The sequence below is a fragment of the Triturus cristatus genome, chromosome 1_1, assembly GCF_964204655.1.
Source record: "Triturus cristatus chromosome 1_1, aTriCri1.1, whole genome shotgun sequence".
In the NCBI taxonomy this organism is placed as follows: Eukaryota; Metazoa; Chordata; class Amphibia; order Caudata; family Salamandridae; genus Triturus; species Triturus cristatus.
Genome location: NC_140579.1, coordinates 198,442,501 through 198,457,034, shown reverse-complemented (window position 1 = coordinate 198,457,034; position 14,534 = coordinate 198,442,501).

The following is a 14,534-nucleotide window of genomic DNA, read 5'->3' as shown; positions in this document are numbered from 1 at the left end:
TCATTTATTGAGGGAGCAGGAGCCAAAGTGTTCATTCCCCCAACACAGATTGCCATACCGGTTTCAGGCAACACGCCCTTGCTCACTGGCCATGCGCGTCGTTTACAGCTGATTGAACTTGACCTTTAATATCCCATCTTTGTAGTTTCATTGGTAAGTTCCCTTCTGGGTAAGGTAGTTCGTTATTTCCACAGTGGGTGCTGTTAAACTGCGTGCATGTATATCATTCCCCTTGGTGGGTTGCATGGAGGAACAAAACAACGCCGTCATGCATTAAAAGTCCTGCAATAGTGGAACTGCCACTTCCACATGGCCCCAGGGGTCCGGAGCCGTGGTCCGCTATTATCGCGGCAGAGCGTCTCAGCGGCTAGGCACGCCGCTTGCAAATTCCAAAATCCAAGTTGCCCAATGCGAGACGCCACACAAGTAGAAGTTTTTCCTTTCACTTATTGAGGGAGCAGGAGTCAACGTGTTCATTCCCCCAACACAGATTGCCATACCGGTTTCGGGCAACATGCCCTTGCTCACTGGCCATGCGCGTCGTTTACAGCTGATTGAACTTGACCTTTAATATCCCATCTTTGTAGTTTCATTGGTAAGTTGCCTTCTGGGTAAGGTAGTTTGTTATTTCCACAGTGGGTGCTGTTAAACTGCGTTCATGTATATCATTCCCCTTGGTGGGTTGCATGGAGGAACAAAACAACGCCGTCATGCATTAAAAGTCCCGCAATAGTGGAACTGCCCCTTCCAGATGGCCCCAGGGGTCCGGAGCCGTGGTCCGCTATTATCGCGGCAGAGCGTCTCAGCGGCTAGGCACGCCGCTTGCAAATTCCAAAATCCAAGTTGCCCAATGCGAGACGAAACACAAGTAGAAGTTTCTTCTTTCATTTATTGAGGGAGCAGGAGTCAACGTGTTCATTCCCCCAACACAGATTGCCATACCAGTTTTGGGCAACACGCCCTTGCTCACTGGCCATGCGCGTCATTTACAGCTGATTGAACTTGACCTTTAATATCCCGTCTTTGTAGTTTCATTGGTAAGTTGCCTTCTGGGAAAGGTAGTTCGTTATTTCCACAGTGGGTGCTGTTAAACTGGGTGCATGTATATCATTCCCCTTGGTGGATTGCATGGAGGAACAAAACAACGCCGTCATGCATTAAAAGTCCCGCAATAGTGGAACTGCCACTTCCACATGGCCCCAGGGGTCCGGAGCCGTGGTCCGCTATTATCGCGGCAGAGCGTCTCAGCGGCGAGGCACGCCGCTTGGAAATTCCAAAATCCAAGTTGCCCAATGCGAGACGCTACACAAGTAGAAGTTTCTCCTTTCATTTATTGAGGGAGCAGGAGTCAACGTGTTCATTCCCCCAACACAGATTGCCATACCGGTTTCAGGCAACACGCCCTTGCTCACTGGCCATGCGCGTCGTTTACAGCTGATTGAACTTGACCGTTAATATCCCATCTTTGTAGTTTCATTGGTAAGTTCCCTTCTGGGTAAGGTAGTTCGTTATTTCCACAGTTGGTGCTGTTAAACTGCGTGCATGTATATCATTCCCCTTGGTGGGTTGCATGGAGGAACAAAACAACGCCGTCATGCATTAAAAGTCCCGCAATAGTGGAACTGCCACTTCCACATGGCCCCAGGGGTCCGGAGCCGTGGTCCGCTATTATCGCGGCAGAGCGTCTCAGCGGCTAGGCACGCCGCTTGCAAAATCCAAGTTGCCCAATGCGAGACGCCACACAAGTAGAAGTTTCTCCTTTCATTTATTGAGGGAGCAGGAGTCAACGTGTTCATTCCCCCAACACATATTGCCATACCGGTTTCGGGCAACACGCCCTTGCTCACTGGCCATGCGCTTCGTTTACAGCTGATTGAACTTGACCTTTAATATCCCGTCTTTGTAGTTTCATTCGTAAGTTGCCTTCTGGGTAAGGTAGTTCGTTATTTCCACAGTGGGTGCTGTTAAACTGGGTGCATGTATATCATTCCCCTTGGTGGGTTGCATGGAGGAACAAAACAACGCCGTCATGCATTAAAAGTCCCGCAATAGTGGAACTGCCACTTCCACATGGCCCCAGGGGTCCGGAGCCGTGGTCCGCTATTATCGCGGCAGAGCGTCTCAGCGGCTAGGCACGCCGCTTGCAAATTCCAAAATCCAAGTTGCCCAATGCGAGACGCCACACAAGTAGAAGTTTCTCCTTTCATTTATTGAGGGAGCAGGAGTCAACGTGTACATTCCCCCAACACAAATTGCCATACCAGTTTCGGGCAACACGCCCTTGCTCACTGGCCATGCGCGTCGTTTACAGCTGATTGAACTTGACCTTTAATATCCCGTCTTTGTAGTTTCATTGGTAAGTTGCCTACTGGGTAAGGTAGTTCGTTATTTCCACAGTGGGTGCTGTTAAACTGTGTGCATGTATATCATTCCCCTTGGTGGGTTGCATAGAGGAACAAAACAACGCCGTCATGCATTAAAAGTCCCGCAATAGTGGAACTGCCACTTCCACATGGCCCCAGGGGTCCGGAGCCGTGGTCCGCTATTATCGCGGCAGAGCGTCTCAGCGGCTAGGCACGCCGCTTGCAAAATCCAAGTTGCCCAATGCGAGACGCCACACAAGTAGAAGTTTCTCCTTTCATTTATTGAGGGATCAGGAGTCAACGTGTTCATTCCCCCAACACAGATTGCCATACCGGTTTCAGGCAACACGCCCTTGCTCACTGGCCATGCGCGTCGTTTACAGCTGATTGAACTTGACCTTTAATATCCCGTCTTTGTAGTTTCCTTGGTAAGTTGCCTTCTGGGTAAGGTAGTTCGTTATTTCCACAGTAGGTGCTGTTAAACTGGGTGCATGTATATCATTCCCCTTGGTGGGTTGCATGGAGGAACAAAACAACGCCGTCATGCATTAAAAGTCCCACAATAGTGGAACTGTCACTTCCACATGGCCCCAGGGGTCCGGAGCCGTGGTCCGCTATTATCGCGGCAGAGCGTCTCAGCGGCTAGGCACGCCGCTTGCAAATTCCAAAATCCAAGTTGCCCAATGCGAGACGCCACACAAGTAGAAGTTTCTCCTTTCATTTATTGAGGGAGCAGGAGTCAACGTGTACATTCCCCCAACACAGATTGCCATACCGGTTTCGTACAACACGCCCTTGCTCACTGGCCATGCGCGTCGTTTACAGCTGATTGAACTTGACCTTTAATATCCCGTCTTTGTAGTTTCATTGGTAAGTTGCCTTCTCGGTAAGGTAGTTTGTTATTTCCACAGTGGGTGCTGTTAAACTGCTTGCATGTATATCATTCCCCTTGGTGGGTTGCATGGAGGAACAAAACAACGCCGTCATGCATTAAACGTGCCGCAATAGTGGAACTGCCACTACCACATGGCCCCAGGGGTCCGGAGCCGTGGTCCGCTATTATCGCGGCAAAGCGTCTCAGCGGCTAGGCACGCCGCTTGCAAATTCCAAAATCCAAGTTGCCCAATGCGAGACGCCACACAAGTAGAAGTTTCTCTTTTCATTTATTGAGGGAGCAGGAGCCAAAGTGTTCATTCCCCCAACACAGATTGCCATACCGGTTTCAGGCAACACGCCCTTGCTCACTGGCCATGCGCGTCATTTACAGCTGATTGAACTTGACCTTTAATATCCCATCTTTGTAGTTTCATTGGTAAGTTCCCTTCTGGGTAAGGTAGTTCGTTATTTCCACAGTGGGTGCTGTTAAACTGCATGCATGTATATCATTCCCCTTGGTGGGTTGCATGGAGGAACAAAACAACGCCGTCATGCATTAAAAGTCCCGCAATAGTGGAACTGCCACTTCCACATGGCCCCAGGGGTCCGGAGCCGTGGTCCGCTATTATCGCGGCAGAGCGTCTCAGCGGCTAGGCACGCCGCTTGCAAATTCCAAAATCCAAGTTGCCCAATGCAAGACGCCACACAAGTAGAAGTTTTTCCTTTCACTTATTGAGGGAGCAGGAGTCAACGTGTTCATTCCCCCAACACAGATTGCCATACCGGTTTCGGGCAACACGCCCTTGCTCACTGGCCATGCGCGTCGTTTACAGCTGATTGAACTTGACCTTTAATATCCCGTCTTTGTAGTTTCATTGGTAAGTTCCCTTCTGGGTAAGGTAGTTCGTTATTTCCACAGTGGGTGCTGTTAAACTGCATGCATGTATATCATTCCCCTTGGTGGGTTGCATGGAGGAACAAAACAACGCCGTCATGCATTAAAAGTCCCGCAATAGTGGAACTGCCACTTCCACATGGCCCCAGGGGTCCGGAGCCGTGGTCCGCTATTATCGCGGCAGAGCGTCTCAGCGGCTAGGCACGCCGCTTGCAAATTCCAAAATCCAAGTTGCCCAATGCAAGACGCCACACAAGTAGAAGTTTTTCCTTTCACTTATTGAGGGAGCAGGAGTCAACGTGTTCATTCCCCCAACACAGATTGCCATACCGGTTTCGGGCAACACGCCCTTGCTCACTGGCCATGCGCGTCGTTTACAGCTGATTGAACTTGACCTTTAATATCCCGTCTTTGTAGTTTCATTGGTAAGTTGCCTTCTGGGTAAGGTAGTTCGTTATTTCCACAGTGGCTGCTGTTAGACTGGGTGCATGTATATCATTCCCCTTGGTGGGTTGCATGGAGGAACAAAACAACGCCGTCATGCATTAAAAGTCCCGCAATAGTGGAACTGCCACTTCCACATGGCCCCAGGGGTCCGGAGCCGTGGTCCGCTATTATCGCGGCAGAGCGTCTCAGCGGCTAGGCACGCCGCTTGCAAATTCCAAAATCCAAGTTGCCCAATGGTAGACGCCACACAAGTAGAAGTTTCTCCTTTCATTTATTGAGGGAGCAGGAGTCAACGTGTTCATTCCCCCAACACAGATTGCCATACCGGTTTCAGGCAACACGCCCTTGCTCACTGGCCATGCGCGTCGTTTACAGCTGATTGAACTTGACCGTTAATATCCCATCTTTGTAGTTTCATTGGTAAGTTCCCTTCTGGGTAAGGTAGTTCGTTATTTCCACAGTTGGTGCTGTTAAACTGCGTGCATGTATATCATTCCCCTTGGTGGGTTGCATGGAGGAACAAAACAACGCCGTCATGCATTAAAAGTCCCGCAATAGTGGAACTGCTACTTCCACATGGCCCCAGGGGTCCGGAGCCGTGGTCCGCTATTATCGCGGCAGAGCGTCTCAGCGGCTAGGCACGCCGCTTGCAAAATCCAAATTGCCCAATGCGAGACGCCACACAAGTAGAAGTTTCTCCTTTCATTTATTGAGGGATCAGGAGTCAACGTGTTCATTCCCCCAACACAGATTGCCATACCGGTTTCGGGCAACACGCCCTTGCTCACTGGCCATGCGCGTTGTTTACAGCTGATTGAACTTGACCTTTAATATCCCGTCTTTGTAGTTTCCTTGGTAAGTTGCCTTCTGGGTAAGGTAGTTCGTTATTTCCACAGTGGGTGCTGTTAAACTGGGTGCATGTATATCATTCCCCTTGGTGGGTTGCATGGAGGAACAAAACAACGCCGTCATGCATTAAAAGTCCCGCAATAGTGGAACTGCCACTTCCACATGGCCCCAGGGGTCCGGAGCCGTGGTCCGCTATTATCGCGGCAGAGCGTCTCAGAGGCTAGGCACGCCGCTTGCAAATTCCAAAATCCAAGTTGCCCAATGCGAGACGCCACACAAGTAGAAGTTTCTCCTTTCATTTATTGAGGGAGCAGGAGTCAACGTGTACATTCCCCCAACACAGATTGCCATACCGGTTTCGGGCAACACGCCCTTGCTCACTGGCCATGCGCGTCGTTTACAGCTGATTGAACTTGACCTTTAATATCCCGTCTTTGTAGTTTCATTGGTAAGTTGCCTTCTGGGTAAGGTAGTTCGTTATTTCCACAGTGGGTGCTGTTAAACTGCGTGCATGTATATCATTCCCCTTGGTGGGTTGCATGGAGGAACAAAACAACGCCGTCATGCATTAAACGTGCCGCAATAGGGGAACTGCCACTACCACATGGCCCCAGGGGTCCGGAGCCGTGGTCCGCTATTATTGCGGCAAAGCGTCTCAGCGGCTAGGCACGTCGCTTGCAAATTCCAAAATCCAAGTTGCCCAATGCGAGACGCCACACAAGTAGAAGTTTCTCCTTTCATTTATTGAGGGAGCAGGAGCCAACGTGTTCATTCCCCCAACACAGATTGCCATACCGGTTTCAGGCAACACGCCCTTGCTCACTGGCCATGCGCGTCGTTTACAGCTGATTGAACTTGACCTTTAATATCCCATCTTTGTAGTTTCATTGGTAAGTTCCCTTCTGGGTAAGGTAGTTCGTTATTTCCACAGTGGGTGCTGTTAAACTGCGTGCATGTATATCATTCCCCTTGGTGGGTTGCCTGGAGGAACAAAACAACGCCGTCATGCATTAAAACTCCCGCAATAGTGGAACTGCCACTTCCATATGGCCCCAGAGGTCCGGAGCCATGGTCCGCTATTATCGCGGCAGAGCGTCTCAGAGGCTAGGCATGCCGCTTGCAAATTCCAAAATCCAAGTTGCCCAATTCGAGACGCCACACAAGTAGAAGTTTCTCCTTTCATTTATTGAGGGAGCAGGAGTCAACGTGTTCATTCCCCCAACACAACTTGCCATACCGGTTTCGGGCAACACGCCCTTGCTCACTGGCCATGCGTGTTGTTTACAGCTGATTGAACTTGACCTTTAATATCCCGTCTTTGTAGTTTCTTTGGTAAGTTGCCTTCTGGGTAAGGTAGTTCGTTATTTCCACAGTGGGTGCTGTTAAACTGTGTGCATGGATATCATTCTCCTTGGTGGGTTGCATGGAGGAACAAAACAACGCCGTCATGCATTAAAAGTCCCGCAATAGTGGAACTGCCACTTCCACATGGCCCCAGGGGTCCGGAGTCGTGGACCGCTATTATCGCGGCAGAGCGTCTCAGCGGCTAGGCACGCCGCTTGCAAAATCCAAGTTGCCCAATGCGAGATGCCACACAAGTAGAAGTTTCTCCTTTCATTTATTGAGGGAGCAGGAGTCAACGTGTTCATTCCCCCAACACAGATTGCCATACCGGTTTCGGGCAACACGCCCTTGCTCACTGGCCATGCGCGTCGTTTACAGCTGATTGAACTTGACCTTTAATATCCCGTCTTTGTAGTTTCATTGGTAAGTTGCCTTCTGGGTAAGGTAGTTCGTTATTTCCACAGTGGGTGCTGTGAAACTGCGTGCATGTATATCATTCCCCTTGGTGGGTTGCATGGAGGAACAAAACAACGCCGTCATGCATTAAAAGTCCCGCAATAGTGGAACTGCCACTTCCACATGGCCCCACTGGTCCGGAGCCATGGTCCGCTATTATCGCAGCAGAGAGTCTCAGCGGCTAGTCACGCCACTTCCAAATTCCAAAATCCAACTTGCCCAATGCGAGACGCCACAGAAGTAGAAGTTTCTCTTTTCATTTATTGAGAAAGCAGGAGTCAACGTGTTCATTCCCCCAACACAGCTTGCCATACCGGTTTTGGGCAACACGCCCTTGCTCACTGGCCATGCGCGTCGTTTACAGCTGATTGAACTTGACCTTTAATATCCCATCTTTGTAGTTTCATTGGTAAGTTCCCTTCTGGGTAAGGTAGTTCGTTATTTCCACAGTGGGTGCTGTTAAACTGCGTGCATGTATATCATTCCCCTTGGTGGGTTGCCTGGAGGAACAAAACAACGCCGTCATGCATTAAAACTCCCGCAATAGTGGAACTGCCACTTCCACATGGCCCCAGAGGTCCGGAGCCATGGTCCGCTATTATCGCGGCAGAGCGTCTCAGAGGCTAGGCATGCCGCTTGCAAATTCCAAAATCCAAGTTGCCCAATTCGAGACGCCACACAAGTAGAAGTTTCTCCTTTCATTTATTGAGGGAGCAGGAGTCAACGTGTTCATTCCCCCAACACAACTTGCCATACCGGTTTCGGGCAACACGCCCTTGCTCACTGGCCATGCGTGTTGTTTACAGCTGATTGAACTTGACCTTTAATATCCCGTCTTTGTAGTTTCTTTGGTAAGTTGCCTTCTGGGTAAGGTAGTTCGTTATTTCCACAGTGGGTGCTGTTAAACTGTGTGCATGGATATCATTCTCCTTGGTGGGTTGCATGGAGGAACAAAACAACGCCGTCATGCATTAAAAGTCCCGCAATAGTGGAACTGCCACTTCCACATGGCCCCAGGGGTCCGGAGTCGTGGACCGCTATTATCGCGGCAGAGCGTCTCAGCGGCTAGGCACGCCGCTTGCAAAATCCAAGTTGCCCAATGCGAGATGCCACACAAGTAGAAGTTTCTCCTTTCATTTATTGAGGGAGCAGGAGTCAACGTGTTCATTCCCCCAACACAGATTGCCATACCGGTTTCGGGCAACACGCCCTTGCTCACTGGCCATGCGCGTCGTTTACAGCTGATTGAACTTGACCTTTAATATCCCGTCTTTGTAGTTTCATTGGTAAGTTGCCTTCTGGGTAAGGTAGTTCGTTATTTCCACAGTGGGTGCTGTGAAACTGCGTGCATGTATATCATTCCCCTTGGTGGGTTGCATGGAGGAACAAAACAACGCCGTCATGCATTAAAAGTCCCGCAATAGTGGAACTGCCACTTCCACATGGCCCCACTGGTCCGGAGCCATGGTCCGCTATTATCGCAGCAGAGAGTCTCAGCGGCTAGTCACGCCACTTCCAAATTCCAAAATCCAACTTGCCCAATGCGAGACGCCACAGAAGTAGAAGTTTCTCTTTTCATTTATTGAGAAAGCAGGAGTCAACGTGTTCATTCCCCCAACACAGCTTGCCATACCGGTTTTGGGCAACACGCCCTTGCTCACTGGCCATGCGCGTCGTTTACAGCTGATTGAACTTGACCTTTAATATCCCGTCTTTGTAGTTTCATTGGTAAGTTGCCTTCTGGGTAAGGTAGTTCGTTATTTCCACAATGGGTGCTGTTAAACTGTGTGCATGTATATCATTCCCCTTGGTGGGTTGCATGGAGGAACAAAACAACGCCGTCATGCATTAAAAGTCCCGCAATAGTGGAACTGCCACCTCCACATGGCCCCAGGGGTCCGGAGCCGTGGTCCGCTATTATCGCGGCAGAGCGTCTCAGCGGCTAGGCACGCCGCTTGCAAAATCCAAGTTGCCCAATGCGAGACGCCACACAAGTAGAAGTTTCTCCTTTCATTTATTGAGGGATCAGGAGTCAACGTGATCATTCCCCCAACACAGATTGCCATACCGGTTTCAGGCAACACGCCCTTGCTCACTGGCCATGCGCGTCGTTTACAGCTGATTGAACTTGACCTTTAATATCCCGTCTTTGTAGTTTTCTTGGTAAGTTGCCTTCTGGGTAAGGTAGTTCGTTATTTCCACAGTGGGTGCTGTTAAACTGGGTGCATGTATATCATTCCCCTTGGTGGGTTGCATGGAGGAACAAAACAACGCCGTCATGCATTAAAAAACCCGCAATAGTGGAACTGCCACTTCCACATGGCCCCAGGGGTCCGGAGCCGTGGTCCGCTATTATCGCGGCAGAGCGTCTCAGCGGCTAGGCACGCCGCTTGCAAATTCCAAAATCCAAGTTGCCCTATGCGAGACGCCACACAAGTAGAAGTTTCTCCTTTCATTTATTGAGGGAGCAGGAGTCAACGTGTACATTCCCCCAACACAGATTGCCATACCGGTTTCGGGCAACACGCCCTTGCTCACTGGCCATGCGCGTCGTTTACAGCTGATTGAACTTGACCTTTAATATCCCGTCTTTGTAGTTTCATTGGTAAGTTGCCTTCTGGGTAAGGTAGTTCGTTATTTCCACAGTGGGTGCTTTTAAACTGCGTGCATGTATATCATTCCCCTTGGTGGGTTGCATGAAGGAACAAAACAACGCCGTCATGCATTAAACGTGCCGCAATAGTGGAACTGCCACTACCACATGGCCCCAGGGGTCCGGAGCCGTGGTCCGCTATTATCGCGGCAAAGCGTCTCAGCGGCTAGGCACGCCGCTTGCAAATTCCAAAATCCAAGTTGCCCAATGCGAGACGCCACACAAGTAGAAGTTTCTCCTTTCATTTATTGAGGGAGCAGGAGCCAAAGTGTTCATTCCCCCAACACAGATTGCCATACCGGTTTCAGGCACCACGCCCTTGCTCACTGGCCATGCGCGTCGTTTACAGCTGATTGAACTTGACCTTTAATATCCCATCTTTGTAGTTTCATTGGTAAGTTCCCTTCTGGGTAAGGTAGTTCGTTATTTCCACAGTGGGTGCTGTTAAACTGCGTGCATGTATATCATTCCCCTTGGTGGGTTGCATGGAGGAACAAAACAACGCCGTCATGCATTAAAAGTCCTGCAATAGTGGAACTGCCACTTCCACATGGCCCCAGGGGTCCGGAGCCGTGGTCCGCTATTATCGCGGCAGAGCGTCTCAGCGGCTAGGCACGCCGCTTGCAAATTCCAAAATCCAAGTTGCCCAATGCGAGACGCCACACAAGTAGAAGTTTTTCCTTTCACTTATTGAGGGAGCAGGAGTCAACGTGTTCATTCCCCCAACACAGATTGCCATACCGGTTTCGGGCAACATGCCCTTGCTCACTGGCCATGCGCGTCGTTTACAGCTGATTGAACTTGACCTTTAATATCCCGTCTTTGTAGTTTCATTGGTAAGTTGCCTTCTGGGTAAGGTAGTTTGTTATTTCCACAGTGGGTGCTGTTAAACTGCGTGCATGTATATCATTCCCCTTGGTGGGTTGCATGGAGGAACAAAACAACGCCGTCATGCATTAAAAGTCCCGCAATTGTGAAACTGCCCCTTCCAGATGGCCCCAGGGGTCCGGAGCCGTGGTCCGCTATTATCGCGGCAGAGCGTCTCAGCGGCTAGGCACGCCGCTTGCAAATTCCAAAATCCAAGTTGCCCAATGCGAGACGAAACACAAGTAGAAGTTTCTTCTTTCATTTATTGAGGGAGCAGGAGTCAACGTGTTCATTCCCCCAACACAGATTGCCATACCAGTTTTGGGCAACACGCACTTGCTCACTGGCCATGCACGTCATTTACAGCTGATTGAACTTGACCTTTAATATCCCGTCTTTGTAGTTTCGTTGGTAAGTTGCCTTCTGGGAAAGGTAGTTCGTTATTTCCACAGTGGGTGCTGTTAAACTGGGTGCATGTATATCATTCCCCTTGGTGGATTGCATGGAGGAACAAAACAACGCCGTCATGCATTAAAAGTCCCGCAATAGTGGAACTGCCACTTCCACATGGCCCCAGGGGTCCGGAGCCGTGGTCCGCTATTATCGCGGCAGAGCGTCTCAGCGGCGAGGCACGCCGCTTGCAAATTCCAAAATCCAAGTTGCCCAATGCGAGACGCTACACAAGTAGAAGTTTCTCCTTTCATTTATTGAGGGAGCAGGAGTCAACGTGTTCATTCCCCCAACACAGATTGCCATACCGGTTTCAGGCAACACGCCCTTGCTCACTGGCCATGCGCGTCGTTTACAGCTGATTGAACTTGACCGTTAATATCCCATCTTTGTAGTTTCATTGGTAAGTTCCCTTCTGGGTAAGGTAGTTCGTTATTTCCACAGTTGGTGCTGTTAAACTGTGTGCATGTATATCATTCCCCTTGGTGGGTTGCATGGAGGAACAAAACAACGCCGTCATGCATTAAAAGTCCCGCAATAGTGGAACTGCCACTTCCACATGGCCCCAGGGGTCCGGAGCCGTGGTCCGCTATTATCGCGGCAGAGCGTCTCAGCGGCTAGGCACGCCGCTTGCAAAATCCAAGTTGCCCAATGCGAGACGCCACACAAGTAGAAGTTTCTCCTTTCATTTATTGAGGGAGCAGGAGTCAACGTGTTCATTCCCCCAACACATATTGCCATACCGGTTTCGGGCAACACGCCCTTGCTCACTGGCCATGCGCGTCGTTTACAGCTGATTGAACTTGACCTTTAATATCCCGTCTTTGTAGTTTCATTCGTAAGTTGCCTTCTGGGTAAGGTAGTTCGTTATTTCCACAGTGGGTGCTGTTAAACTGGGTGCATGTATATCATTCCCCTTGGTGGGTTGCATGGAGGAACAAAACAACGCCGTCATGCATTAAAAGTCCCGCAATAGTGGAACTGCCACTTCCACATGGCCCCAGGGGTCCGGAGCCGTGGTCCGCTATTATCGCGGCAGAGCGTCTCAGCGGCTAGGCACGCCGCTTGCAAATTCCAAAATCCAAGTTGCCCAATGCGAGACGCCACACAAGTAGAAGTTTCTCCTTTCATTTATTGAGGGAGCAGGAGTCAACGTGTACATTCCCCCAACACAAATTGCCATACCAGTTTCGGGCAACACGCCCTTGCTCACTGGCCATGCGCGTCGTTTACAGCTGATTGAACTTGACCTTTAATATCCCGTCTTTGTAGTTTCATTGGTAAGTTGCCTACTGGGTAAGGTAGTTCGTTATTTCCACAGTGGGTGCTGTTAAACTGTGTGCATGTATATCATTCCCCTTGGTGGGTTGCATAGAGGAACAAAACAACGCCGTCATGCATTACAAGTCCCGCAATAGTGGAACTGCACTTCCACATGGCCCCAGGGGTCCGGAGCCGTGGTCCGCTATTATCGCGGCAGAGCGTCTCAGCGGCTAGGCACGCCGCTTGCAAAATCCAAGTTGCCCAATGCGAGACGCCACACAAGTAGAAGTTTCTCCTTTCATTTATTGAGGGATCAGGAGTCAACGTGTTCATTCCCCCAACACAGATTGCCATACCGGTTTCAGGCAACACGCCCTTGCTCACTGGCCATGCGCGTCGTTTACAGCTGATTGAACTTGACCTTTAATATCCCGTCTTTGTAGTTTCATTGGTAAGTTGCCTACTGGGTAAGGTAGTTCGTTATTTCCACAGTAGGTGCTGTTAAACTGGGTGCATGTATATCATTCCCCTTGGTGGGTTGCATGGAGGAACAAAACAACGCCGTCATGCATTAAAAGTCCCACAATAGTGGAACTGCCACTTCCACATGGCCCCAGGGGTCCGGAGCCGTGGTCCGCTATTATCGCGGCAGAGCGTCTCAGCGGCTAGGCACGCCGCTTGCAAATTCCAAAATCCAAGTTGCCCAATGCGAGACGCCACACAAGTAGAAGTTTCTCCTTTCATTTATTGAGGGAGCAGGAGTCAACGTGTACATTCCCCCAACACAGATTGCCATACCGGTTTCGTACAACACGCCCTTGCTCACTGGCCATGCGCGTCGTTTACAGCTGATTGAACTTGACCTTTAATATCCCGTCTTTGTAGTTTCATTGGTAAGTTGCCTTCTGGGTAAGGTAGTTTGTTATTTCCACAGTGGGTGCTGTTAAACTGCGTGCATGTATATCATTCCCCTTGGTGGGTTGCATGGAGGAACAAAACAACGCCGTCATGCATTAAACGTGCCGCAATAGTGGAACTGCCACTACCACATGGCCCCAGGGGTCCGGAGCCGTGGTCCGCTATTATCGCGGCAAAGCGTCTCAGCGGCTAGGCACGCCGCTTGCAAATTCCAAAATCCAAGTTGCCCAATGCGAGACGCCACACAAGTAGAAGTTTCTCTTTTCATTTATTGAGGGAGCAGGAGCCAAAGTGTTCATTCCCCCAACACAGATTGCCATACCGGTTTCAGGCAACACGCCCTTGCTCACTGGCCATGCGCGTCATTTACAGCTGATTGAACTTGACCTTTAATATCCCATCTTTGTAGTTTCATTGGTAAGTTCCCTTCTGGGTAAGGTAGTTCGTTATTTCCACAGTGGGTGCTGTTAAACTGCATGCATGTATATCATTCCCCTTGGTGGGTTGCATGGAGGAACAAAACAACGCCGTCATGCATTAAAAGTCCCGCAATAGTGGAACTGCCACTTCCACATGGCCCCAGGGGTCCAGAGCCGTGGTCCGCTATTATCGCGGCAGAGCGTCTCAGCGGCTAGGCACGCCGCTTGCAAATTCCAAAATCCAAGTTGCCCAATGCAAGACGCCACACAAGTAGAAGTTTTTCCTTTCACTTATTGAGGGAGCAGGAGTCAACGTGTTCATTCCCCCAACACAGATTGCCATACCGGTTTCGGGTAACACGCCCTTGCTCACTGGCCATGCGCGTCGTTTACAGCTGATTGAACTTGACCTTTAATATCCCGTCTTTGTAGTTTCATTGGTAAGTTGCCTTCTGGGTAAGGTAGTTCGTTATTTCCACAGTGGCTGCTGTTAGACTGGGTGCATGTATATCATTCCCCTTGGTGGGTTGCATGGAGGAACAAAACAACGCCGTCATGCATTAAAAGTCCCGCAATAGTGGAACTGCCACTTCCACATGGCCCCAGGGGTCCGGAGCCGTGGTCCGCTATTATCGCGGCAGAGCGTCTCAGCGGCTAGGCACGCCGCTTGCAAATTCCAAAATCCAAGTTGCCCAATGGTAGACGCCACACAAGCAGAAGTTTCTCCTTTCATT